At 38.8% G+C, this 27,111-nt stretch overlaps 1 protein-coding gene across 1 annotated transcript in view; it reads left to right on the top strand.

Moving 5' to 3' along the window:
* Positions 1–229: 229 nt before the first annotated feature.
* LOC114252812 (protein bric-a-brac 1) overlaps positions 230–27,111 on the top strand; it is a 360,826-nt gene continuing 333,944 nt past the window's right edge. Inside the window, exon 1 of the mRNA XM_089731553.1 lies at positions 230–384. The gene's annotated coding sequence lies outside the window, so the exon portion shown is untranslated. The remainder of the gene's footprint in view (positions 385–27,111) is intronic.

Genomic DNA, 27,111 nt, shown 5'->3' with positions numbered 1-27,111 from the left:
ACTGTGAAATTTACTTAGAGAATATAATTAATATAATTAATATAGAATATAATACACAAGCAAAAGCTCTAGGGTTATTGATAAAAAAAAGTTTTGTCTCGGAGTCAGAAAGACTCGGACGTCGCGTCGGCGGTCGGGATGGAGACAGGACGTGGCGGGGGCGTCGTTTGTATCGGGAGCCGCCGAGCGCCGCGGCGCCACCGTCGCGCACTCACCTGCGACGGCGCCTGTGCCGTTATGTGATGCCAGAGGGACTTGCGCCAACGCGACGCCTGCACAAACAATCCTGCGCAACTTGTCACGTACATCTAAATAACGATTACTTGTGGTTTATCAGTGAAATAGTGTGAAATTATTTTGAATCAGTGTACACGGCGGATCGAGGTGAGTGTTTCGTTTATGTTATCAGTAAAATTTGACGTTTAAAGTCGCGCCCACGAGGCTTTGACATTGACAGCCGGACAGATAAGCCGTGTTTTTGTTTATATACCTACCTCGTGCAACACTTTGTTTTGATATTTACTTTACCTAGCAAAAGAAACGGATTAAACGTTGATCTTATTCGAAAACACTAGAAATTTAATTCTCTATTCTTAGGAAGATGAGTTTACTATTTCTTTAACTTTACTAAAGCTCGATTGTCCGGTATGCATGAGTAAAAAAACCTTGTTCTGCTGTTTTCGAGAGAATGTGTCATAGTGTGCTTGCTATAAGGGTGTTATTCGCATGATAATCAGTTAGCCTTGAGGGAAAGGGACGCGGACGCCGCGCGCCGCCGCGCCGCCGCCTACCTGGGTAGGTTTGCATCGTCGCAACACAGATAAATGTCTCACGAAACAGATAGGTCCAGGCAGAAATTTAAACTTGAACATTGAGCTGGTGTTTCAAGCAGGCATATAAAGCGACGTTAATTAATCTCGTATTAGTCACATTTTAAAATAAAGGTCTTATCCTTTTTTAATAATGCATTATTCATAATTAACTTCAAAACACACATGGTGTGGGTATTATTGAAATACAAAGCTATTGTCGTTCGCAGTTTAAATAAATTACGTATTTTAAGTCTTTTGTAAGTTATTGAATGAGTATTTCGCCGTAGATTTCAACTTAATTCACAATTAAGTTAAAATGATCTAACTCAAAACTCTTCAAACTTGGGTCGGGGGTAAAAATAAAACAATTCTTCCAACATGTTTGGTACGTGATAACATGAAACCCGCAAAACAGATTGTACGCATTTCTATAGTTAGAAATTAACTTTTGAAATGTTCTCAAATTAAAACACGCACACGAACGAGAAAAAAGTATACTTCCGTTCTATGACAATGTATTCAGCTAGTGTGACGTGTGATTTGGTATGTATATAAGATTCTACAAATCATACCCTCGAAATTATAATAATTCGAAAAATAGTCGGTTTTTATTCTTTTATATTTTTGTTCTGTTTATTTTAAAATTTTAAATATCTTATAATTATAAATCTAAAAAATAGAAAATAAAATAAAAGTGAAAGCAACAAATTGTTTGTAATCGCCTCACAAACGAAATTCAGAATATTTCGCATCTATATACCTATATAAAAATGAATTGCTGTTCGTTAGTCTCGCTAAAACTCGAGAGCGGCTGGACCGATTTGGCTAATTTTGGTCTTGAATTATTTGTGGAAGTCCAGAGAAGGTTTAAAAGGTTGATAATTATGAAAATGTTGGGATTTCAATAAAATAACAATTTTGTTTTTCCTTTGATGTGTCCTCCGTTGGACGGATTCCTTTTGTTTGTTTTAAGTTTATTTTATACACAAGTTTAGGTCTTTTATTTATCGATTGAGGCACTACGAAGTCTAACGGGTCAGCTAGTTAGTTATAATATATATATAATATATATAATCGTACAACCAGAGAGATAAATGGTAGAAAATTTCATATTTTTGCCGATGGATCATGAAGTCATAATGGCCAACTATATGAATATCGATAATAACTTCTAACCAGATGAATGACAACAGGTTCTGCCAATAAATGCAAAGCAATGAGCCCCCTAATAGTATAGATTAGCTCACTCAGTTTAGAAGTTTAATATTTTTTACAAATTTTTAAAAGTAGTTAAGAACAATTCTGTACTAACGAAAATGTTTATAATACGCCATCCGGGTATTACGCATTAACAATTCATTAAAAGTTTATTACATTCAATAGCTATTGCTATTAATTTGAGTGCTCCATGAAAAGAGAACAAAGTCCAATTCAGGATGTGTCGTTGATAAAGTTGTGCCTGATGAAATAATGAAGGTGCGCGTTCTACGAATCAATCTAATCTGTGCATCGGCATAGTAAAGTAATCGCGAATACTGCCTGCCCACTTGGCTGCGATTTCAATCAACTCCACGATTTTAATCAACCATTGTGAGTCCACAAATGAAATCTATACGTGCACATTCTCAATATTATTATTAGTTCTTTTCATTAAAATTTAATGTCGGCCGTTTTAATTAAAGGTTTTTTTTTATTTTGTTCGCTCATTGGCTACATTTTAAGCCGGATTGAGTTATGTTTTTTTTTTATTGCTTTGATGGGTGGACGAGCTCACAGCCCACCTGGTGTTAAGTGGTTCCTGGAGCCCATAGACATCTACAACGTAAATGCGCCACCCACCTTGAGATATAAGTTCTAAGGTCTCAGTATAGTTACAACGGCTGCCCCGCCTTTCAAACCGAAACGCATTGCTTCTTCACGGCAGAAATAGGCCGGTACTTATCCGTGCGGACTTACAAGAGGTCCTACTACCATATTCTGTTGCCGCACGTATAATTTAACAACGTACATATTAAATTTTAAGTGATAAATTAATGATTTAAATTTGATTGTAATACTTTGAGTGTATAGTGTATAGTGTATAGTTCATTTCATATCGCTGCTTATTGATTTTGCCTTATCTAGAAGTGAAGAGCGTAGTAGCTCTAACGATTAACAGCTATAATTCTTACAAGTGCGTCGTTCATAGATATTTACCGCATTCTGTACTATATTACTATCATTTGATATGCCTATTTCTGCCGTGAAGCAGTAATGCGTTTCGGTTTGAAGGGTGGGGCAGCGGTTGTAACTTTATACTTGAGACCTTAGAACTTATATCTCAAGGTGGGTGACGCATTTACGTTGTAGATGTCTATGGGCTCCAGTTACCACTTAACACCAGGTGGGCTGTGAGCTCGTCCACCCATCTAAGCAATAGTATATATGGAAATACACGAAAACGAATATGGCCAATAGAACACAATGAAGTGCTAGAAATCTCAATTTACTTCATTCTCCGTCTTCAATGATGATTTTACATGTAAAAATAATGTTTGTATATATCACTGACTAACATGTGTATCAAATGCAAATTCGAAGATAAATAGGTCACAACTGCATACAACTTATAATTTAGGTAGGTTCCTACGTAGCTATTGTGTGAAATGTGAAAGAGTATGAAGTTAGAAGCACATTGTAAGTTTGAAATAACAATAGCAAAGCTTAAAGGTTCCCGAAGTATCCGAACGGCCGTCTAGTGTAGTGGTAAGTGACATGGTCACTACACAAGGGGGTCGCGGGTTCGAATCCCGCCAAGGGAAGATATTGTATGATAAATATAAAAATGTATTGTCCAGGGTTATGGATGTTTATTAAATATATGTATGTGTATAATAAAAATACATTTATTTCCGTTATCTGTTATTTGTAACACAAGTTCTTTACGAAATTAGCACGGGACCAGTTAACGTGGCGTGATTGTTAGTAAATATTTATTATTATTATAGGTTGTGGATATAATTTTTTTCTCAACTGATGCTAGTAAATGTGAACCTAGCACGGGCTTACGCCAAGTGAGTTGGTTCATTGTGTAGTGCTGTAGGGGTTTAAGTAGTGGATGTAAGGAATCTTCGCACTATGGAATAGATGTTGATTATTACAGATTTTTGTAAAGCGTTGTATAAATATTTATTAACATCAAGTTCTTATTTTATAAAGTATGCCGTAAAAAAGATGTCTTGGAACGCACTTTGGATGAACGTAGCTGTTCCTGATGCTATATTATTGACGTTTATAGGCTGGGTAGCTTTTTAACACCATATGGACTGTGAGCTCATCGACCCATTTAAGCAATAAAAAAGCGTTATCTGGTGTAGTTAGTTCAGTGTAGCATATGAATACAGGACAAGCATTGAACATAAATACAAAAATTAAATGTCTAAACCTAACTAACAATGCTAGCACTCTCGTGTCTTTTGGAGAGTGACCTCTAAGGGAAGTTCTTCGACGAAGCGGACGCAATTGCTCGGTAGACCGAGGGTTATAATATTCTTGTTCGGAATTTATATTTCTATTTGTGGTTAGCAAATATCTTCTAATATATGGCTTGTCTAATACTGGTAGTAGGGCACACAGGTACCTACCTCCATCCCGCGTATTTTCCGCGCAATACAATTGACATTACAAACTAATCTTTGAAGTTAAGTTAGATAAAAAAAAGGATATTAAGTGTTATATAGATAGGGCCCGCTGTCTACTGTGTTAAGGTTTAAGTATTTTTAATGAGGAATATATTACGTGATCATGATTAGTCTGCAGTTTTTCAAAATGCCGACGAGCGGGTGTTCCCCGATTCTTGTTCACGCGTTAGTCACCGTCGTCACCCTAGACGCGTCTTAAGGATCCATCAGATCTATTAACCTCAACACTAGGCGCCTTCAACTCTAATACTAGAAGCAGGCTTAGGGACCCGGTAGCTGTAATTGTCGATCGGGGCAAAGAGTTCGACCTGCAACCTAACCCATAAATCATCCCACCGAGTTTCTCGCCGGGTCTTCTCAGCGGGTCGCGATTTCGATTCGGTAGTAGATTCGTTCGCGAAGCAGGTGCCCTTGAGTTGTTAGATCTTCTTTAGAGGCGCTCGGGCAGCTATAAGCAAATCCCATCCCTCCTAGCCAAGCCTTTGCTCGCCCACCTGTCCTGGTGAAACTGAACAGGTTTCCAGGCTACCAGTAATCCTTAGTTCCTAAAAAAAAGCAGCGGTTGTGTAATGCATACACGTCGGTAAACAATATATGTGAAAGTTAACAATAGGTACGTCAAAAGACTTTGGCATCCCTCGGGGTCATTAAAAATAACCGGTTATCGTTCACGTCTGATTCGCTCGCATCGAATTTAATATTAATTTAATTTTCTTTGAAATCTCTAACCTGTTTTTGCGGTAATCAATATATGTACATATATATTTTTAATTACAATTTTTGAGGCTTTTTATGGCTATACATATATTAACAACTCAATATGAATAGACTTCATAATACCTATATAATAACGATGAGTAACAAATAAAAATCCCTTGGTTATTTTTATTAGGGATTAATGTATTCAAATAAAATGTAATAAATGCACTTCTGATGTTTCTTATGTATGTATAATAAAATGATGAAGTTTATTTTTCGATTAAAATTTATAGGATGGAGAATCGATGAATTGTTATTTAGTTGCTTAAATATAAAAAAAAATATATTAAAGTAATTTAGAATAAGCTTTACAGATTAGGACTGTTGTCGGAGAAGTGTCATCCCTGGTTACAGCAACATAATATTTTCCTAAAGGAGTAGCGAGTTAGCTGGCCATTTAACCAGTTTTTGTTGTCGATTGGTGAGCTCTTTCCATCATCGTTTGTAATTATATACTCATTTAATGGTTATCTAGTCGTAAGCGAAAATTCAATAATATTTTTAATACGAAAATATCCGATGTCATTATTATTTTTACTATTATTATTCACATTTATTCACATAATTATAGAAACAAGCGAAACAATAGGCTTAAGAGAGCACTTTGATTTTTTATTCGCATAAAATGAGCAGGTCGTTCACTTTAAAAACGGTTGCCGCGTGCATAGTCTCGATTTCTGGAATAATTCATGAGAGGTACGTAAATTAACCCATTTAGTGTACCTTTTTCTGAGAAATATTCTAATTCTTTCTTCTTCCTAGTCGTACACTCTTGACAGAGTGGTCGTGGTCATGCATCAGTCAGAATCCTGCGACACCGATGCTCTCGCGATGCGACGCCATGTGGCACGGTTTTTCGCAGAGTGAGAGCAATCATTTATATTGGAGTGAGTCACAGATTTTATAATAATAATAATAATAATAATAATAATGTTTTTATTTCAAGTATCCATGACTCATATAAATTGTTAATAAAACTTGACCTATGTTATTAGTTATATTTAGATCACAATGAATTACTGTGGTAACATCCCATGGGAGATGGCACCACAGCGACCCATGTATATACAGTCCAGCCTGCTTGCGATCATGCTCAGGATACTGTTGGAGCTGGCTCTCACTCTGTTTACCAGAGATGCACACCTCTTACGCATGGTAGCGTAAAAACAATCTATGTGCGCGTCTGCAAACATCCCTGATGCGCTACAAAAGCGGGGCAGCACCACCAGCACCCTAAACGCGTTATTGTATTGAACACGGAGAGCATTGTACGATCTTTGAGTATATCCAGCCCACAAGCTGCACGTGTAAAAGTTAGTACAGTAGGCCCTAAAGAGGGTGACCTTGACTTTAAGTGAACACCGTGCAAACCTGCGAGCTATCATGTTTGCTCTAACCGACAACGCTCTCCGCTCTCGTTCAATATCTTCATCATCTTTGAGATCAGGGGTCAACACATGGCCGAGATATTTAAATTTATAAACTCTTGTCAATGGCGTTCCGTTGAGTACTACGGGAGGTATTTTATCATGCGTCCCACCCCTGGTCTCAAAGACCATGATCTCCGACTTTTTACAGTTGTACACCAAACCGTGTGATTTGGCGTATCCCTCACACAAAGAAACAAGTTGCCTTAGGCCACAGATAGACGCGCTCAGCAGCACCATATCGTCTGCGTAGCTGATGTTGTTTACGGACACCCCGTCTATGAAACAACCAATCCTGGTCCTACTGAGCTCGCCGATCAGCTCATTCATATACAGGTTGAAGAGCGTAGGCGAACTCAACCCGCCTTGTCTCACCCCGCACTCCAACCTATACGGAAGAGACAAAGCCCCAGCCCATCGCACATTGTTGATCTGGTTCCCATACCAAAACTTTAGAATGTTATTTATTTCCGTGGGTAGTTTAATATTTTCCAACTTTTTCCACAAGAGGTCATAGGAAACCAAATCAAACGCCTTGGACAGATCAAGAAAGCAGGCATAAACAGGTGTTCCTCGCCGCGTGTAGTATTTGACAGCATGCTTAAGACTTAAGATTGCACTCTCTGTCGACAAACCTGAACGGAATCCGAATTGGTTATCATGAAGATTTACATATTTATTTAGTTTAAAGTTAAGCATGCTGTCCAACACTTTGGATATAACAGTAGCTAGTGAGATAGGCCTATAGTTACTGCTATCTGCAAGGTCTCCAGTCTTATTTTTAGCTATTGGTACAACTATTGTTCGTATCATTTCCCTTGGCAAATAACTATGACCCACACAAATGTTATACAGCATTGAGAGAACCCTAGAGATGTGCACGCCCGCATAACGCAGGTGCTCAATGCTGAGCCCGTCATGTCCCGGAGACTTACCACGTGACATTGACCTAATTGTCTTTTTAACATCCTTAGACGTAAATGCCACTCCAATTTCCCTGCCGTGTTCAATATCAAGCACCGACCCAGCGAGTCCTAAAGTAGATTTTACAAAGAAGCGTTCTTTGAACATGTTGGCAATTTGTTCTGGTTCACTCACGCCACCGACGCTCACAGGTATTGTCGGCCTATTCTTTAATTTATTTGTGTGTTTCCAAAAGCCACGAAAATCACTTTTAGAATGGTGTGAGGCTAGAATATCCATTTTTATTTGGTCCTCATGATCTTGGCACCACTTTAGTCTAGACTTGAAAACTTTTCTAGATTCACACATATCATTATACGCATACCCAGAAGTAGGTTTACCGTACCCTACCCACAACAAAAACTTTTGCCTAGCTTCCCTGTGAGCCTCGGCAACATGCTTATTCCAGCCCACTACCACTCTTCTAGCACGTTTTACAGCGCCCTCCCGACCGTCCAATGCAGCTGCACTTAGGGCATTTACAATATCTGTATACAATTTATCTATAACTGCTATGTGATTTACTTCAGTACACACACCATCACAGCATTTACTGAGTTCATGAGGAAAGTCAATTAATCTTAATCTTTTATTACATTCTTTCTGATAAGATTCTATTTGATCAGGACTTCTCTCACCCCAAATAACGTTATTGGATTTACTTAAACAAACATCAAGTCTTTTTGCAGTTATTTTATCTAACCTACATTCAACTATCAAAGGATAGTGATCGGACCATAACACGTCATACAACACGTATACATTCTCAACCAAGCTCACAGCAGCTTCGGTAACCACGCAATGATCAAGCCACCTCTTTGACATATGAGCCTCGCTTAAGAAAGTATACGTGTTAGATCGTATTCCTAATAATTTAGTATCTATACATATCCATTTTTGTTCATCACAATATACAGATAACTCATCATAAAATTGTTCGGAAGGATGTGCATTAAAATCACCCAACATAAAAACATGGTCAATATGACAGCTCTTAATAATGGCACTCACCACACTCAGTATATCCGTAAAATCCGTAAGATTTGCCGCAATGTCCGTCGGCATGTATACACTAAACATTAAAAAGGATTTATCCTTTAACATAACTTTTATAGCACAAATACGTGGGTTATCACACTGAACAATCACTACATCCTGGAACAGACTGCGTCTCCACAGTAGGGCGACCCCACCGTGTGGCCTACCTCGCAGAATACCCGATGACGTATCCACGGCTGATACTCCAGTGCAGCTAAACTCTTGACTAATAGTATCAAGAAATGAGGTTTCATCGGGCAATAACCAAGTTTCTTGAAGCGCTATGATATCCGATTGTTTACACAAGTCACGGATATTTTGAACAGAGCGCTTAACATTCTTGCAATTAAAAGAAACCATTTTATAAATATCATTCATTATTATTAATATTGTGAGTGCCGGGTACTGACGTCTCGTTATTACGTTTCGGTCTGTAATGTACAAATCGTCGGAAAATAATTCCCTCAGGCCATAACTTATCATCCATAAACATATGCAGCTTTCTTTGGGACACAATAAACTTGTACGCATTGTGTTCACATTGCCGTTTGATGTTGATACGTTCTAAGGTCACATTCTCTCCTGTTTTCTTGTAGATGTAGTCAGTTATATCTGATTCTAATGTTGCCTTGTTTACGTTTGTTATGAACATAGGCGTTTTTCGATCAGCGGACCTAAACTTCTCGTTTGATTCTACTACTATTTATGAGATTTTTTATGAGATCGTCCGTAACATCTTTTGCCCTCGACTTTCCCTTGCACCACAACCGCTCAACGGAGTCCTCATTACAATATTCTAATAAACCAATCTAAAAATATATATAAAATCCAATAACTTCTTTCGCAATTAGAGGCTTTTTCCCTGCCTTTTCGCTGTCAGCCTAAGGGTTTATTCCAGTTACGCGCGGTCGGGAGGAGGCATAGGAAATAATTATGTGCTTGTAGTAGGTATAACCCGACCGGAAAAATTATAGTTAAATTTCAAAATAATAGGCAGTAAAAAGGTATTCACTGAGAGAAAACAAGAAAAATCTTAAGTCGTTGCTTCTTGCATTGTTGCTAAAATTATTCGAAGAGTCAGGTTATTGTATCTCTTATTGAAAATCATATCAATTTTCGTCGCAAACATCCTGTTCTGATGATTTTTGCCAATGGGCTTACTAATTTTGTAATTCAGCGCCACCTATTTTATTATTGTTGTACTACGGTTTTAAATACAATCAAGAAAACCTAACTTTCCAAAGGTCGTGGCGCTGAAATAAAGATAGTCCTTTTATACGCAACTAGATGGCGACAGTCACAAAACTAAAAATAAAATTATTGTATCCGGTGGTTCGAACTTAATATTATGTATAAAGGTACATGTACCTATGCGTTAGATTGAAGGTGATCTGTATTTAAGTTTTAACCAATTTGACTGATGAAAAACAGTTACATACACAACATTGATTTTAATAAATATCTAGAATTTAAGTAATACTTAAAATAATAAATTTCATAGTTCACAAATTAATAGTTTCTTTCACAAGAGATTAGATGGGGCAGGATGTTTGTTACAACAAATAATTCAGCCTAATATCGTCTAAATTTCGTACCTACCCACGAAATATAATTGCTACCTATGGTAAATAAATCTCTTTTTCCCGAGAATAACGTTACTTTTATTCGACTTTTTAGTGTTGTGTCTGTCTGTTCTTTGTGTATTGTTTGCATCAATCCATAAGATGATTGGTACAGTTTAGAAAAAGTTTAGACAGTTTGTCTAAAAAACTAAATTTTCAAAAGTAGATCACTGTGCTTAGTATTTCACTGTGCTTAACTTAATGCATTTTCATTTATTATGTGTTATTTATTTTATTGTGTTCGCTACAAAAAACAATTAGGTACTAGAATTATTGTTTTTGCGTTTATTTCTATTCTGAATATATTATTCTGACGTCCTATTTTTTCATAAGCCGTATTTTTTAATAATCTAAATATTAATGCCATACCACACTTAGTTTCGCTACCTACATTGAATTCCTGTATTTTAATTTCATTTGTCTCAACTAATTTGTAGTTGTGACCAACTTTTATCTAATCTTAATCCTTCATTAAACGACTTTAAGAAAGGAATAAATCCCTAATATCATTTAAATATAATTTCCAAAGTTGTATACTTATTGCCGTACTGATCGGAGAAACGGATTTTTGAAGTTGTACTTTTTTAGGCGCGTTATGAAAAATTTATGAGAGTGAAATTTTACGATGCGCGCGCACCGTGACACGAAATTAACAGAATGAAGTTGCCCACTAAATCGCTCATTACAATACGCCCGGCGTAACTTGGCGAGTCTGAATATAGTCGCAGGTGAATTTTCCGAACCGTACCGAGAATTACCGAATTTATACGATGTCAAGAAAAGGGATATTCAATATGCGTGTTTGAGGATGTTGTTTAATTGATTTTTTTCAAATTGATTAAAATTTAAATAAAAAACTTACTTACACTGGTGGTAGGACCTCTTGGGAGTCCGCACGGGTAGGTACCACCATCCCGCCTATATCCGCCGTGAAGCAGTAATGCGTTTCGGTTCGAAGGGTGGGGCAGCCGTTGTAACTATACTGAGATCTTAGAACTTATATCTCATGGTGGGTGGCGCATTTACGTTGTAGATGTCTATGGGCTCCAGTAACCACTTAACACCAGATGGGCTGTGAGCTCGTCCACCCATCTCAGCAATAAATAATAAAAAAAAAGAAATAAATTTAATAAAAATAAAGTATAACTTCTTACGCGCGTACATAAGTACACGCACCCTTTTTTCTGTATCATGTACATAAGTACTGTTTATATTACGAGTAGTAGTTACTTGTGAAGTGTAAATTCGCATCATTTTCTACCACCCGACAAGGAAACAATTTTCATCGCAGACAAGAGCCTTAGCCTAGCCTTGCCTAGATAACCTTGCGGCAGAAGTAGAGAAGATCGTAATAACCATTGAATGAATTTACAATACCTACCTCCTACCGACCGGAATCTATATAGGTATTAATACGTGAAGCAAAAATTTTGTACCTTTTTTACGAAAATTGCGCGTACGGAGGAGTATGAAATTTCCCACAATTATAGAGAATATAGAGAAGGAGTGCAGAATGTTAATATTTTTTTAAATTATGCATAAAAATACATTAAATCAATAAAAAAAACATTACACACACTACCATGTATTTGACACACACACGCAAGCATACTATCTGTTTATTGTCAAACTTTTCTTATTGCTTATAGTCTGTGGTCAAATTGAGAATAGATTAAATATTGTTTGTATCTTTTAATATTTGTCTAAAGTGTAGTCTTGCCGAAACCTGTGTTTATAGAAGTAGGTATTAAATTTTTATTTTATTTTATTGCTTATTTGGGTGGACGAGCTCACAGCCCACCTGGTGTTAAGTGGTTACTGGAGCCCATATACATCTACAACGTAAATGCGTCACCCACCTTGAGATATAAGTTCTAAGGTCGCAGTATAGTTACAACGGCTGCCCTACCCTCCAAACCGAAACGCATTCACGGCAGAAATAGGCAGGCCTGTGCGGACTCACAAGAAAGAGGTCTTACCACCAGATCATAATAGTGTACAAACTTATAATTTCAATTAATTATAGTCGAATTTCGACTACCAGGAGACCACTAGTCTATCTAATTACCCGGTGCTATTCCATCATCGTGTTCGCGTACATCTTCCGTGTCCGCGTTTCCTTAGAAAAAATGGCACCTGTCTGCGGTATTTTAATTCTAGAATTCGCATTATATGTACCTATAGCGTATGGTATTCACTGTACCCTAGACATCTCTATTGTGTCCTTCGATTACTGTAAGTGCTCAGGACCAATCGACCTGTGCAGCTGACGGTAAGCTCGTCTGGTCTTAACGCAACCTTTCCGAGTCCTTGTTTCGTCTGCATCGCTCTCATCCTTTAAAGATTATACGTTACGGACGTAAGTTCGTACAATAAATAAAACCTCCGTTCTGATGAATTGTATTATAGCGTATTAACAATTTAGTAAAGTTTCTTGTAATGGTGGGGTTTCAAACGCGAAGGATACACGGGCCGTGTTAAATTTTTTACAAGATAAATGCCTTCAAAGAAAGAATCCTTAGTAATTTCGAGTATCCTATGATTTATGTGCGTGTAATTATGCGAATGAGTTTTTTTTTATGTTGTTTTACAATGGCGTATTAATTTGTAATAAAATGCAGATAAATATAAACTCGAATCAATCTAGTTTTAATAGTTCTATTATTAGCGTTATATGTAGACTTAAACGCTTACTGACAAAAATCAGGAAAAGGCCGTTCTGATCGCCAATAATCGTAAATTTACCCACAGACAGCGCACTGAGTTTCTCGCCAGATCTTCTCAGTGGGTCGCGTTTCCGATCCGGTGGTAGATTCTGTGGTGCATTGCTCTTGCTAGGGCCAGTGTTAGCAACACTCCCAGTTTGAGCCCCGTGAGATCAGCTATACGCCAAGGAGAAGCTGAAATAGTCTCTTAAGACTATCAGCATAGGTAGGAAAAAAAATACGCCAGCTCAATTTTCGAATTACCTGAGCCTTTAACACATATGTATATAACCACGTGACTGATCCTACTCGCTACAGACATTAATGCATTTCTGTTATCTCTTATTATCAGCCCTGTTTCCATTTTTTTATAGGCGTAGGGATTACGTTCCTCGTCAGGCTTAAAAACGTGACTGACGCCGCCTCTATTGGGAAAGGCGATCTGAATATCGTGGTAGTACAGCGGCTATTTTTGAGATCACAACGCGCAATTTATTTGCATCTGAATCAGCGAGTATGAAAGTATAGCGGTGTGAACTGACACGCAAAGTAAGATTGTTCAAAGCTAGAACAAAGAGTACATATTGTATGACCGTAAAACATAAGCTTGCTTTGGTTGTGGATGAATTTTCTTAATCGTGGTAGGACATCTTGTGGACCTGTACGGGTAGGTAAACTATAGACTTTGGTATAGTTTTTTAAGGATTTTACGCACGCTTGCTACAATGCATTGTAGCAGCGAGTTATTCCCTTCTCTTTTTTACCTCCGTAGTTTCAAATTAAGTTAGATACAGCGCCCCTAATGGCAAACGTTTTAAAAGTCGTCGTGGCCTAAAGGATAAAACGTCCGGTGCATTCGTATGTAGCGATGCACCGGTGTTCGAATCCCGTAGGCGGGTACCAATTTATCTAATGAAATACGTACTCAACAAATGTTCACGATTGACTTCCACGGTGAAGGAATAACATCGTGTAATAAAAATCAAACCCGCAAAATTATAATTTGCGTAATTACTGGTGGTAGGACCTCTTGTGAGTTCGCACGGGTAGGTACCACCGCTTATTTCACCGCTTATTTCTGCCGTGAAGCAGTAATGCGTTTCAGTTTGAAGGGTGGGGCAGCCGTTGTGACTATACTGAGACCTTAGAACTTATATCTCAAGGTGTGTGGCGCATTTACGTTGTAGATATTTATGGGCCCCAGTAACCACTTAACACCACGTGGGCTGTGTGCTTGTCCACACATCTAAGAAATAAAAAATAAAAAAACGCAGGCAAAAGTTCGAACTCCATACAAATTTGAGTTAAATTTTGCGCTATCGAGAAAGTAAAAAAAAATCTCACTAAGCACTATGTATTTGCTGACATATCTTAGTAGATAGAAATATGTTTATAAGGGTTATTATAGCATTGAAAACTGTCCGGTCATCGTTCTCGTCGAACCCGTCGTTTGCAACGAAGGGCTCGACGAGTAAATTAACCCTCAGACACAGCTCATTGAGTTTCTCGCCGGATCTTCTCAGTGGGTCGCGTTTCCGATCCGATGGTAGATTCAGCGAAGCACGGCTCTTGCTAGGGTTCGTGTTAGCAACGTCGTCAGGTTTGAGCCCCGTGAGCTCACCTACTAGTTAAGGTTACGCTTATATAACCACTCATATTATATTTATTTATTTATTTATTTATTTATAACTTCTTATACTAGAAAGTATAAAGGCGGACTTATTGCCATAGGCATTCTCTAACAGTCTACCTTAGGGGAGTGCAGAGATAAAGTTTGGTAGGTGTAGTGTGAAGGGGATATTACTTAAATATATATTATGTGTATATATAACATACATAATACATAGTACTTAAATATATACATATAAAAACATATATAAACAAATATTATCAATTAGATGACTCTGCTAACTCTCTGAGAAACAGTTCTCGAACCTTCGTCTTAAACGCTTCACGTGTAGTAATAATATATAATAGGTAGGAAAAAAATTATGAAAACCGAACACTAGATTGTGAACTATGTGCGTTTGAAATGCGATAACAAATTCACATTTATTTATTTATTTCTAAACATTTAAGTTTGATCTACTGGTGGTAGGACCTCTTGTGAGACCGCACGAGTAGGTACCACCGCCCGGCCTATTTCTGCCGTGAAGCACTAATGCGTTTCGGTTTGAAGGGTGGGGCAGCCGTTGTAACTATACTGAGACCTTAGAACTATATCTCAAGGTGTGTGGCGCATTTACGTTGTAGATGTCTATGGGCTCCAGTAACCACTTAACACCAGGTGGGCTGAGAGCTCGTCCACACATCAACGCAATAAAAAAAAAAATAAGTAGCGGGAGAATCGACAGAGAAGTTTCAAATTGACTTACTCACATCAGTCTCGTTTGAGGATTTTGCGATATTCCTCGTTTTCCTTTACTATGCGTTAAATGCTACGTAGTATTTAGTCAGAGTAAATAAAAAGTCAAAGCGAGCGCACCAAAACCTATTTGAAAACATGAATTGACCAGAAATATACTGCTATATCTTGTAAATTGGAATTCGAGCAAAAACTGCGATTCTGAATATCTTCCCATAGTTTCAAACACACGTAAATAAATGCACAAAAGCCATATTTGAAATTGATATTGACACTTTGAAAGCGAAATTGCTAACCGTAAAATGTTACCACGAATTTAGTGTTGAATGATAGTGTTAGATACATTATTATCATTTATTTAGTTCTTGTGCAGATCTATGATGGGAAATGGGCGTGGTTTTCACATGGTTCGAAAAAAGATGAAAATGATGTTTGTTTTCTCATAAGAAGATATTATCATAAATATGTGTTTGATTGTGTCCTTCTTTCAAATCGAAACAAAGCAACGGATTGACATATTTTTCTTAAATACAAAAATATATTAAGTCAGGTGGGTGACTTAGGTTACCTTTTATCTCGAAAAAACCTCTCATTCCCGCGGGAACCTACATTGACCCTTTTCTTGAGCATATGGGTGACGTCGCGGTTAACTGCTCATCATCCTCTTAGGCCCTACAGCCCAGGGTGGGCCTAAGCCTGGTCCAGTATGTCTCTCCAGACTGCTCTGTTCAGGGCTTCTCCTTCCAGTTCTTGATACCGATAACTTTGAGTCTCTTACGCAATCTAACCATCGGAATTTGGGCCTGCCACGACTTCTGCAGCCCTTTGGTTTGCCATATAATTGTTGTCTTGGCGTTCTGGCCTCCTCCATTCGAATTACATATTTTTATAGTTTTTTATGATATTAGGATCCTTGTATTTATCATATATAAGTCGTGGTTATATTGCGTCCTCCTCCTCCATATACCGTTTTCCTGCACAGCACCGAATATCCGCCCTAGGATCTTACTTACGCTCGAACACAAGTAGACGGTTCTCATTATTTTTGCAGAGTACCCATTTTCTGAGCCATAAGTAAGAATGGGTCTCAGTAGAGTTTTATAAAGAAGAATTTTGATATTTCATGACAGAATTTTCAAGAAGAAGTAACATTTATTCAGCGACAATATTCTTAACTATTTCTGCTGTTATGTCATTATTATTTATTAACAGAGAACCAAGCACACAAATTCATTCCCAGATCCAAAAGTATTATGGCCAATAATTTTATGGACTGTGTTCTCACGTGTGACCCTCGACACCCTCAGGAATTTAGTTTTGTCGCGGTTAACTGCTAGTATTTGTATAATTACCAGAGCTCTGTGAGTCCGCACAGGTCGGCACACACAGTCCTGCCTATTTGATGACCGGCTTAAAGAGTGAGGTAGTTACAATTAAAACGTGTAGTGCATATATACATGCTGTGTTGTCTGTTGGATCTGATAACCACTAAATATTAGGTGGGCCGTGAGCTGATTCACTAATCTATAACAATAATAAAACAAATTGTTTTTTAAATGACTTTACAATGTCGTTACGTAAAACTCTGTGTTTTGAACGGTATTTCTCTTATGTTGGATGTAGTGTTCTTAAATTTCAGCACTTTTATAGAATTCTCCGCTTATTATAATTCTACTCTTTGAATGTTAAGAAAAAAAAGTATAACTGGAGACTAAAAAAATTAAAATAATAAATGCAAGCGAATGGGCACGATAGCTCGATGAAAATGCGCAAACTTCAATCGTGTGAGTCGGCTCCGTGTAATTCTATGTCATAAATATTGGCAAATAATACATATTGGTTTGCGAACCAATATGATTGATGTAAAGTAACCGGGACCCGGACGGCCCTGGGAAAGGGTTTGTTGAACTTTAGCATTTTATCGACTATACAATGGTTGATATGTTCGTGCTTTGGGGAAATTCTCATGTAATTGTTGAGATTATTTTATTTTTATCGGTTAGACGGGTGGACGAGCTCACAGCCCACCTGGTGTTAAGTGGTTACTGGAGTCCATATACATCTACAACGTAAATGCGCCACCCACCTTGAAATATAAGTTCTAAGGTCTCAATATAGTTACAACGGCTGTCCCACCCTTCAAACCGAAACGCATTACTGCTTCACGGCAGAAATAGGCAGGGTGGTGGTACCTACCCGCGCGGACTCATAAGAGGTCCTACCACCAGTAAAAAGTACCTACCACCATATATTTGAAGTACATAGAGAAAAAGTATCGATCATGATCGACAGTTATAGTCTTTTTTTTTCTAAATTCATAAGCCCACGGTCACACAACGTGCATGCCAACATTCACTTTGAGACTTGAGGTATATCTCAATTTGCTGAAGTGATTTTCCGATTAACTTTGAACTTCATCTTGAAATAATATAGGCAGTTCAACGTGGTGTCTTAAGTTAGTTAGTTAGCCGTTGTAACTATACTGAGACATTAGAACTCATATCTCAAGGTAAGTTGCGGCATTTACGTTGTAGATGTCTATGGGCTCTGGTAACCAGTTAACACCAGGTGGCCTGTGATTTCATCCACCAATCTATGCAACAACAAAAAAATCTGCAAAAAAGGACATAATGTTATATAACGAAAAACTTAATAAAATCACGCGTCGCCGAACGAAATTCAATTTGTGAACTGCGACATATTAATAACAGAGGGGTGATTGTGCAACGCCCGAAAACCACCGGCAAACTTGAGTACCTACATTTTAATATATCAATCATGGGTATCGGTGGCTCTCAAACTTCAATTCTATATATCGACGCTTGAAAGGCAAACGTGACTAAGCGACAATGCGTGAACTTTACAGTTTTTTTTTTTTTTTTTCCACAGGAGAAAATCGCCTGATCCCCACCCGCCGTGCGGGTGGGGTATGTGGGACTTGAACCTCACTAAAAACTCCTGCCGCTCACAACCGGCGCCCTACCCCAGACCGGGCGGGAACCCAGTCGGAGCTATTGAGACGGCGGGACAGGGTTTACGCAGAGCATATTACATCCATCCCGCCGTCCCCCAGACGCCGGACCGGCGGCCGCCAGCGACACGACCGCCGGTTCCCTCGGTCGACGGGCCAAGAGCCCGCATTGATGGCGCCGCGCTACACCTTCCCCCGGAGCGGTCGGGGGAAGGCGGCTTACCACGCCGCCCCACGCCTAGGCTCCTTCCCGCATAAAACGGGTGGAGCCCGAAGCTCTTAGGGGGCCGGGTTACGGACGAGACCCCGGTCCCGACCCCCTGCTCGGCGGCGGCGGATTTCTGCGTAGTGAGGAGAGCTTTGCCTCACTCGCCCCGCCGCCTCCTTCTGCGAGATGGTGCACTCGCAGAAGTCGAGCATAGCCTTCCAGGACTCGTCACCGCCAAGCATCGACGCCACGACGCCAGGCAGCGACAAGTCCGGTCCTATCTTTGCGACCAGGACACGGCGCTGCACCTCCCAAGCGGGGCAGACAGTGAGCGTATGCTCCGCCGTGTCCAGGTCGTGTCCACAATGGTGGTGAACTTTACAGTAGACTAATTTAAAGTTGAAATACCTGAAAAAATTCTATTTTAACGAATCTAGCTCTATGATTGAAATGATTTTAATGTACCTAGAAATATATTTTTTTTGCGCATCGAATATCGTTATTGCCTATCATTTATGTATAAAGCAGCTATTGTCGCTTAGTCACGTTTGCCTTTCAAGCGTCGATATAATTCTGAAACTGGCCGAAACTTATGATAGCGTTTATTTATAAAACCAATAAATACTTAGTCTGGCCATAAATACTGTTACTGTAATTAAAAATAAACAAAATATTACATTTGAATTTGGAATCTGTCATTTTTATATGATTGCTCATTGAGTTTTCTCATTTTGGCGCCAATACATTGTACAATATTTTGCGATATTAAAATGGAGTGGGGTGATAAAGAGAACCGAATCGCTGTGATTGCATTACACAAAGTAGGTATGGAGCCAAATGCAATTTTTAAAACTCTCCATACGCTTGGTATTAGTAAAATGTTTGTGTACCGGGCTATTAATAGGTGCAATGAGACCTCCTCTGTTTGTGACAGAATGAGATCTGGCTGTCCACGTAGTGTTCGTACGAAAAAGGTGGTCAAAGCAGTAAGGGAAAGAATTCGAAGAAATCCTGTCCGGAAGCAAAAGATTTTATCTCGGGAGATGAAGATAGCACCTAGAACCATGTCGCGTATTTTAAAAGATGACTTAGAACTTGCAGCCTATTAGAGACGTACTGGTCATTTCTTAACTGATAATTTAAAAGAGAATAGGGTGGTAAAATTGAAACAACTACTGAAGCGGTACGCAAAGGGAGGTCATTGAAAAAATTTGTTTACGGATTAGAAATTTTTTACAATTGAGCAACGTTTTAACAAACAAAATGACCGTATTTATGCTCAAATTGTCACACACTGATTTCGGTTTTACGTAAACCTCGTTTTTTTTTTCTACCTATTCTAGTAACCTGATTCACCGAATTAGTAGGTGAGCTCACGGGGCTCAAATCGGGAGTGTTGCTAACACTGGAAACGTAGTGGGCTGTGTCTGTAGGTTAATTTACTAGTAGAGCCCTTCGTTGCAAGCGACGGGTTCGACGAGAACGATGAACGGTGCTTGGGGTACTTAAAAGCACTGTTAGTGGATCGCAAACCGTGTAATGAAAATAATTTGAGAAGCACTGCTCGCAACAGGGAACCCCGCGGTGGCGCGGTTGTCATAGAGCAAACGTCACTTGAGGCTGCGACGGTAGACCGCAGGGCGTCCTCTCCCGTCCTTCAATATCGTATACAAACGTTTTTTATTATTATAGTCAAACGATTTTATTGGGCTCCTGTTGCGTCCATAACTATTGTTGCGAAATGATTTTTCGGAGTTTATTTCATTTAAATTTCAGTTACCGTTGAGATTGAATTAGACAATCGTGGGGTTTGTTAGTTTCTGATTGTTATTGAAGATTAAATTCTATGCAAATATTTTGTAGGTTTCACGGTTGATCAAAATAAAAAAAGGATCGGCGATTTAATTATATAAGATACATAAAAAAAAATACACAATTTGAACAATCACCCTCTTTATATAAGTATTTAATATTAAATTGTTAAAGTACGGCGGGAAATTATAATTTGCGTAATTACTGGTGGTAGGACCTCTTGTGAGTCCGCGCGGGTAGGTATCACCGCCCTGCCTATTTCTGTTGTGAAGCAGTAATGCGTTTCGGTTTGAAGGGTAGGGCATCCGTTGTAACTATATTTGAGACCTTAGAACTGATATCTCAAGGTGAGTGGCGCATTTACGTTGTGGATGTCTATGGGCTCCAGTAACCACTTAACACCAGGTGGGCTGTGAGCTCGTCCACCCGTCTAAGCAATAAAAAATAAATAAAAAAAAGTCGTTGGATGCGGAAGACGGAGGACCGCATTATGTGGAAGGCATTGGGGAAGGCCTATGTCCAGCAGTGGGCAGATAAAGGCTGATGATGATGATGATGATGATGAAAGTACCTTGAAGTTTTTAAAGAACACGTTCTCAGGATTATAGTTATCTTTCTCACATGGATGATATATGCAATACAGAATATTGCAGAGCTTTCTGAATGCTCTGAGGAATTGTTTGAGATGATGACGTCATCTCGTTTTATCATCACAGCGCCCGTCATCAGAGCAGAATTCATCCATACCACAAAGAACCTCTGCGTTCATCCACAGTGCGTTTGCAGAACCTTTTTGTAGCGTGCTATTCAATTTTGGAATGAATGAATAAATCCTCAGCTTGTTTCCTAAACGCTATGACCTGTTCCTAAACGCTATGTCGTTATTTAAATAGGATTTTAAGATGCCACTCGCCGTTTTTTTCCTATCAACGTTGACGTAAGTCATCACTCAAAATTAGAAAGACCGTATGCACATTTACTTATAAAGGCTTTAATAAACCGGGAGTGTTGCTAGCACTGGCCCTAGCAAGAGCCCTGCGTCGGAAACGCGACCCACTGAGAAGATCCGGCGAGAAACTCAGTGGGCTGAGCGTCTCCACACAAGCACAAGTCACCTATAACTATGTATATAGTAGCAAACCTACCTTGGCTTAGTTTTGTCATGGATGCCATTGTTAGAACTGGACCAAATTTAAATGGGACGAAAAGGAAACCACCTGCTTAAAAAAAGACTCCTACCAAATGCTCTCGCATAGCACTGATATGTTAGGCTCTATGACGGATGTTCGAGTTATATAAAAGGAACGGTTAAATAATTTCAAACGATTGATGATCTTTGGAATACTGGTAATAAAATGGTTGGCAAGTTTTTGATTTCCATTCTCAGGTATAGTCAAGACTTGACTGCAGCTTATGGGAAGGAACCAAAATGAAAACAAAACAAAATGAACTTTAATAGCAGTTCATTAAATACTATTTATAAACCCGCGAAACGAATGAAGTCGATAATTTGTAACGATTTAAAAAAAAACGTATGTAAATTTTATTATTATTATATGTTTCGGATGGCCTGTCGGACAGATCGTGCCGGCTCGGGGGATCTCAGGCCCTCATTAGGCATTATAAAAATATTATAAGCACAGGTCGATAATTTTTATTTCATTGAAACGGTAGCCGATACGCTACGAAAATTGTTACGTTTTTTTTGAAATGCGAGGTTTTATATTAAGAAAAGCGAGAGTGCGTGTTCAAGGTTTTTATTCGGATTATTTTAAGGATTAATTTATTCAAATTTACATACATAAACTTACAGACCGAATAGTAATGACAGAGATCTGATATGTCTAAATTTGCAAATTTGATGCAGTAACTTTATATTTTTATAGACAAAAAAAAAGACATTGAACAGAATTATGGATGTAACGAAAAACTGTAAACAAACACTTTTTGAGGGCATGTTTAAATTAAACGGCTGCGAGGATTTCTTTACGTACAAAATATCTCGGCACAAGGTTTTTTTTTGGTTTTTTTTTTTTTTTTTTCTGCCTGTGCTGATAGCCTTGAGAGGCTATTTCAGCTTACCCTAGCTTGTGTAGGTGAGCTCACGGGGCTCAAACCGGAGAATTGCTAACACTGACCATAGCAAGAGCAGTGCTTCGCAGAATCTACCACCGGGTTGGAAACGCGACCCACTGAGAAGATCCGGCGAGAAAGTCAGTGGGCTGTGTCTGTGGCTTAATTCGCTCGTCGAGCCCTTCGTCGCAAGCGACGGGTTCGACGAGGACGGTGACCGGTGTTTGTAGTGCCTAAAAGCACCGTTAATGGATCAGGAGGATCCGTGATGACGTGCTTTGGGCGACGTCGACTGTTTACCATTCGGTCTACAGGATCGGGTATGTAGTTTCCAGCGGCCACGACAAGATGGTTAAGGCACAAGTAGTGTAAGACTCATTATATATATGTATATGTAGAATTGGGACCGTGGCATATAAAAAAAAAATTATTCCACTGTTGCACTTTTAGTCTTCTTTTCCAATACTTTCTTTATTATAATAATTAAAACAGTTAAACAGTCCGCGGAACTGATGAAGAAGCCATCCACGTTTTCGTTGTATTGTTCTGTTATCTTTAATTCAGTATATTATTTTTCGTTGAGTGTTCGAAAATAAAGAGCTTATCACTAGTACTTGAAGATTTTAATTCATTTTGGATATTAAATTTTCTCTTTTCTTTTGTCACGGACAAGGTTCTGTTTCATCTTTGCGTATGCACGTACAGACATTCGTGAGTTTTATTTATGTCATGAGCACGAACCGTCGATAGATTGACTCTCCATCGATGCGTTTAAAGTGCAGAGCGTCGGAATACCGACTATTTGGGCAATTTCATTGTAAAGTAATTAACCTGTACGGATGCGTCTTAGCGCGCGCATGTTTGACGTTTTTAATAAGTTAATAACCGTTATAATGCATCGATATATTACCATATATAATATATCGATGTTATAATGCAACAATTTAAAATTATTTTTCTAAATTCACAGTATTGATTTTGTGTTTTTTTTTAATTAAGATTTTTGATAAGGTACTTTTTTCAAAAATCCTTTAGCGATTTATGTAAAATATGTGAAAATAAGCTTACTACTAAAAGGGTTAAATCATTCCCGGTCACCGTCCCCGTCGAACCCGTCGCTTGCGACGAAGGGCTTGACGAGCGAATTAACCCACAGACACAGCCCACTGAGTTTCTCGGCGGATCTTCTCAGTGGGTCGCGTTTCCGATCCGGTGGTAGATTCTGCGAAGCACTGCTCTTGCTAGGGTCAGTGTTAGCAACACTCCGGTTTGAGCCCCGTGAGCTCACCTACTAGTTAAGGTTACGTTGAAATAGCGTTCAAGGCTATTAGCTTAGGTAAAAAAAATCATTATTCGAACGACGGATAGCACTAAATTTATTTACGAAAGAAAACGACTATATCGTTACGCGCGCACCCTTAAGACAATCATGGCGGATTTAGAATTTCATGAATTTCAAAATAGTGCAGTACAATATACTAAATGAAAATGAATGTTGGGTTTTGCATTCGGCAAACTGGTTACGACGTAAAACGGAAATAATACACATAACACGAACGGTTATAGTCTATGGGGTAATGTGTCTGATTAACGAGCGCGAATCTGGGTTAAGTATGATATTTTGTTATGTTATGATATTTATATGTATGATACTGCACCAAGTTTCATGTGAATATTAGGAATATATCCGGACTTAGATCTTAATAGAATAAATCATCGTTATTAGCCAAGAGACGTCCACTGCTGGATATCCTCAAAGTGCCTATGCTGTAATTGGCAGTCCTGCGCTGCTTGTGCCTAGTTGTTTCGCACGACCTTGAAATGGGTCATCGAATCGTCTCGTGGGGGGCCTAATAACAGAATAAATAAATTTAAAAAGAAAAATGTGATTGAAATGATTTAATTGAGTATTTTAGTTTGAAGGTTGCTTTTCATCCTAATTTTATGCTTTATTTTCTGTAAATCGTGTTAAGGGCATAATGTGTCTTATTATTGTAATTGGTTATGTATTGGTTGGTGGTCATTTCACAACACCAGCTCAGTAAAAACATTTTCGGGTTGTAACCGAATTTCATACGTGGTTCCCGCGCCTAGGGAGCACGCGTCGTATGTCGGACTCAGTGGCCAAAAATCGTAAAGATCCGGTCTTTAATAGTTAGTCCCTGAGCACCTTGCCACTAAAGATGGAAGCTTGACTTTTTCTCAAACACGCACGGCAGTGCAAGTACACATAAAACATTCCACCACCATTACATATCCGATAGCTCCAATTTATTCATAGACTTATCGAGTAATTACGCTCCACTTTCAATACTCGGTAATTAATAATATCGCGATGTCTCGGAACAATTAGTCACGGCGTATTAAATTGAACTAAATAGGCATTAAAAATAGAAAATTATTAATTTGTCTTTTCTACCGAGGAGAACTGTTCAGTTGGTGATTCGCCAATATATGTCATTTTGTGTAAGCAGTAATGCACATAATTGAATGTATTTTAAAATTAAATTTTAGTATCTTTTTTTCCCTACCTGTTCTAGCAACTCCGAGGGGTTATTCTAGATTCACCGAACTAGTAGGTGAGCTCACGGGGCTCAAACCGGGAGTGTTGCTAACACTGGACCTAGCAAGAACATTGCTTCGCAGAATCTAACACCGGACCGGAAACACGACTCACTGAGAAGATCCGACGAGAAACTCAGTGGACTGTGTCTATGGGTTAATTTACTCGTCGAGCCCTTCGTCGCAAGCGATGGGTTCGACGAGGACGGTGACCGGTGCTTGAGGTATCTAAAAGCACCGTTAATGGATCGGGAGGATCCGTAATAACGTGTTTAGGGCGACGTCGAATGTTTACCTTTTGGTCCACCGGATCGGGTAGGGGTGTCTTTTCTAAATTTCAAATGTCGCATGACTTCAAGTCTACCTTGCAACTTCTGTAGCCGTGAACAAGTACAGGTTTATGCTGTAAGTGATCCCAAAAGCTACTCATATCATAAAAATTATCACTGCTTTCATAGAATGATGTACTTCTCAGTGAGTCTCGTTTCCGATCCTTTTTTTTCCCTACATATGCCTTGAGAGGCTGTTTCAGCTTCACCCTAACGTGTGTAGGTGAGCTCACGGGGCTCAAACCGGAGTGTTGCTAACACTGACCCCAGCAAGAGCAGTGCTTCGCAGAATCTACCACCGGATCGGAAACGCGACCCACTGAGAAGATCCGTCGAGAAACTCATTGGCTGTGTCTATTGGTTAAATTTCCGATCCGATGATAAATTCAGCGAAGCACTGCTTTTGCTAGGGCTTGTGTTATCAAAGTCGCCAGACTAAGCCCCGTCTACTCTCCTATACATAGCCTCACGAGGTTACTACAATAGGTAGGCAGCATAAATGTTGTTTTAGAATTTAACAATAGATCCCCTTATTCGTTTTTTCTTTGTATTTAGTTTAGACCAGTTGAACACCCAATGCTTTGTTAATTGAACTACCGTCAGCTCAAATTTTTATTAATTGTTTGTTAGACCCTTTGTTCCCTAAATATATTACATAATTCTTTGACTATTTATTTTTATTATATACTCATTTATTTCCATTATTTTTAATTATGAGATAAGTCGTGAGATATATATTTCGAAAAAAGGTTTTTTATTTCTTGAATGGGTGGACGAGCTCACAGCCTACCTGGTGTTAAGTGGTTACTGGTGCCCATAGACATCTGCAACGTAAATGCGCCACCCATCTTGAGATACAAGTTCTAAGGTCTCAGTATAGTTACAAGGGCTTCCCCACCCTTCAAACCGAAACGCATTACTGCTTCACGGCAGTAATAGGCGGGGTGGTGGTACCTACCCGCGCGGACTCACAAGAGGTCCTACCACCAGTACCAGGTATTTATTGTCTTCATTATTTTTATTGCTTTCAACAGAATAGTATACGGTTCCTCCGATGGTAATTAGTTACCGTCGATTGTAGACAACAGCGATGACAGGGGCACAGCCAAGCCGCTGCGTACTTCATAACAGGTCCCACAAAGTATCCCGCGATGTATTTGTTGAATCCTAGATAAACGTGAATCATAGATCGTGAGAGAGTTCCTAATAATAAACATATCGATTTATTCGAATCGTGATCCCAAACTATTTATTAGAAAATCCAGAAACCATATTCCATCTGAAACTATAGCCAGTGTAAGCGAAACCATTATAACCACGAAAATTCTTACATCGTACAGTTCAAGATAGTTTTGTCGTCGTAACTTGTTGGTATATTTATTGAAATTGCTTACAGTTTGATTGTAGTGTCTATAATGACGGATCGCAACACGGTAGCCTTGATTAAAGTTTCAGTTTTTGTTTGTAACGGCTTGAATTTGACGTTTTAAGCGAATAATATTTGCATGTGACCCGTGCTGTTCAATTTCGCACGTTTAAGTTTGATTTTAATCAAATAGATTTTAAAAAAAACGTGCGGTTGCAATTTAGAGGTCCTTTTATTTGGAACGACATGTTCATAAGCGGCCGTAATCACTCACCATCAGACGGGTCGTAAGCTCGTTTGCCTAAAAAAGTAATAAAAAAAGTAATAGCTAAATAGCTACCATGATTTCTGCTTACCTTATCACGAATAGGTTAGGTTAGTTTAAAAAAATTAATCTAACCTGTAAAACATTAAAACTG

Source organism: Bombyx mandarina, chromosome 01 (genome assembly GCF_030267445.1).
Source record: "Bombyx mandarina strain Sakado chromosome 01, ASM3026744v2".
NCBI classification, from domain to species: domain Eukaryota; kingdom Metazoa; phylum Arthropoda; class Insecta; order Lepidoptera; family Bombycidae; genus Bombyx; species Bombyx mandarina.
Note: the sequence above shows the minus strand (reverse complement) of the source record. Positions and strands in the feature narration are given on the sequence as shown.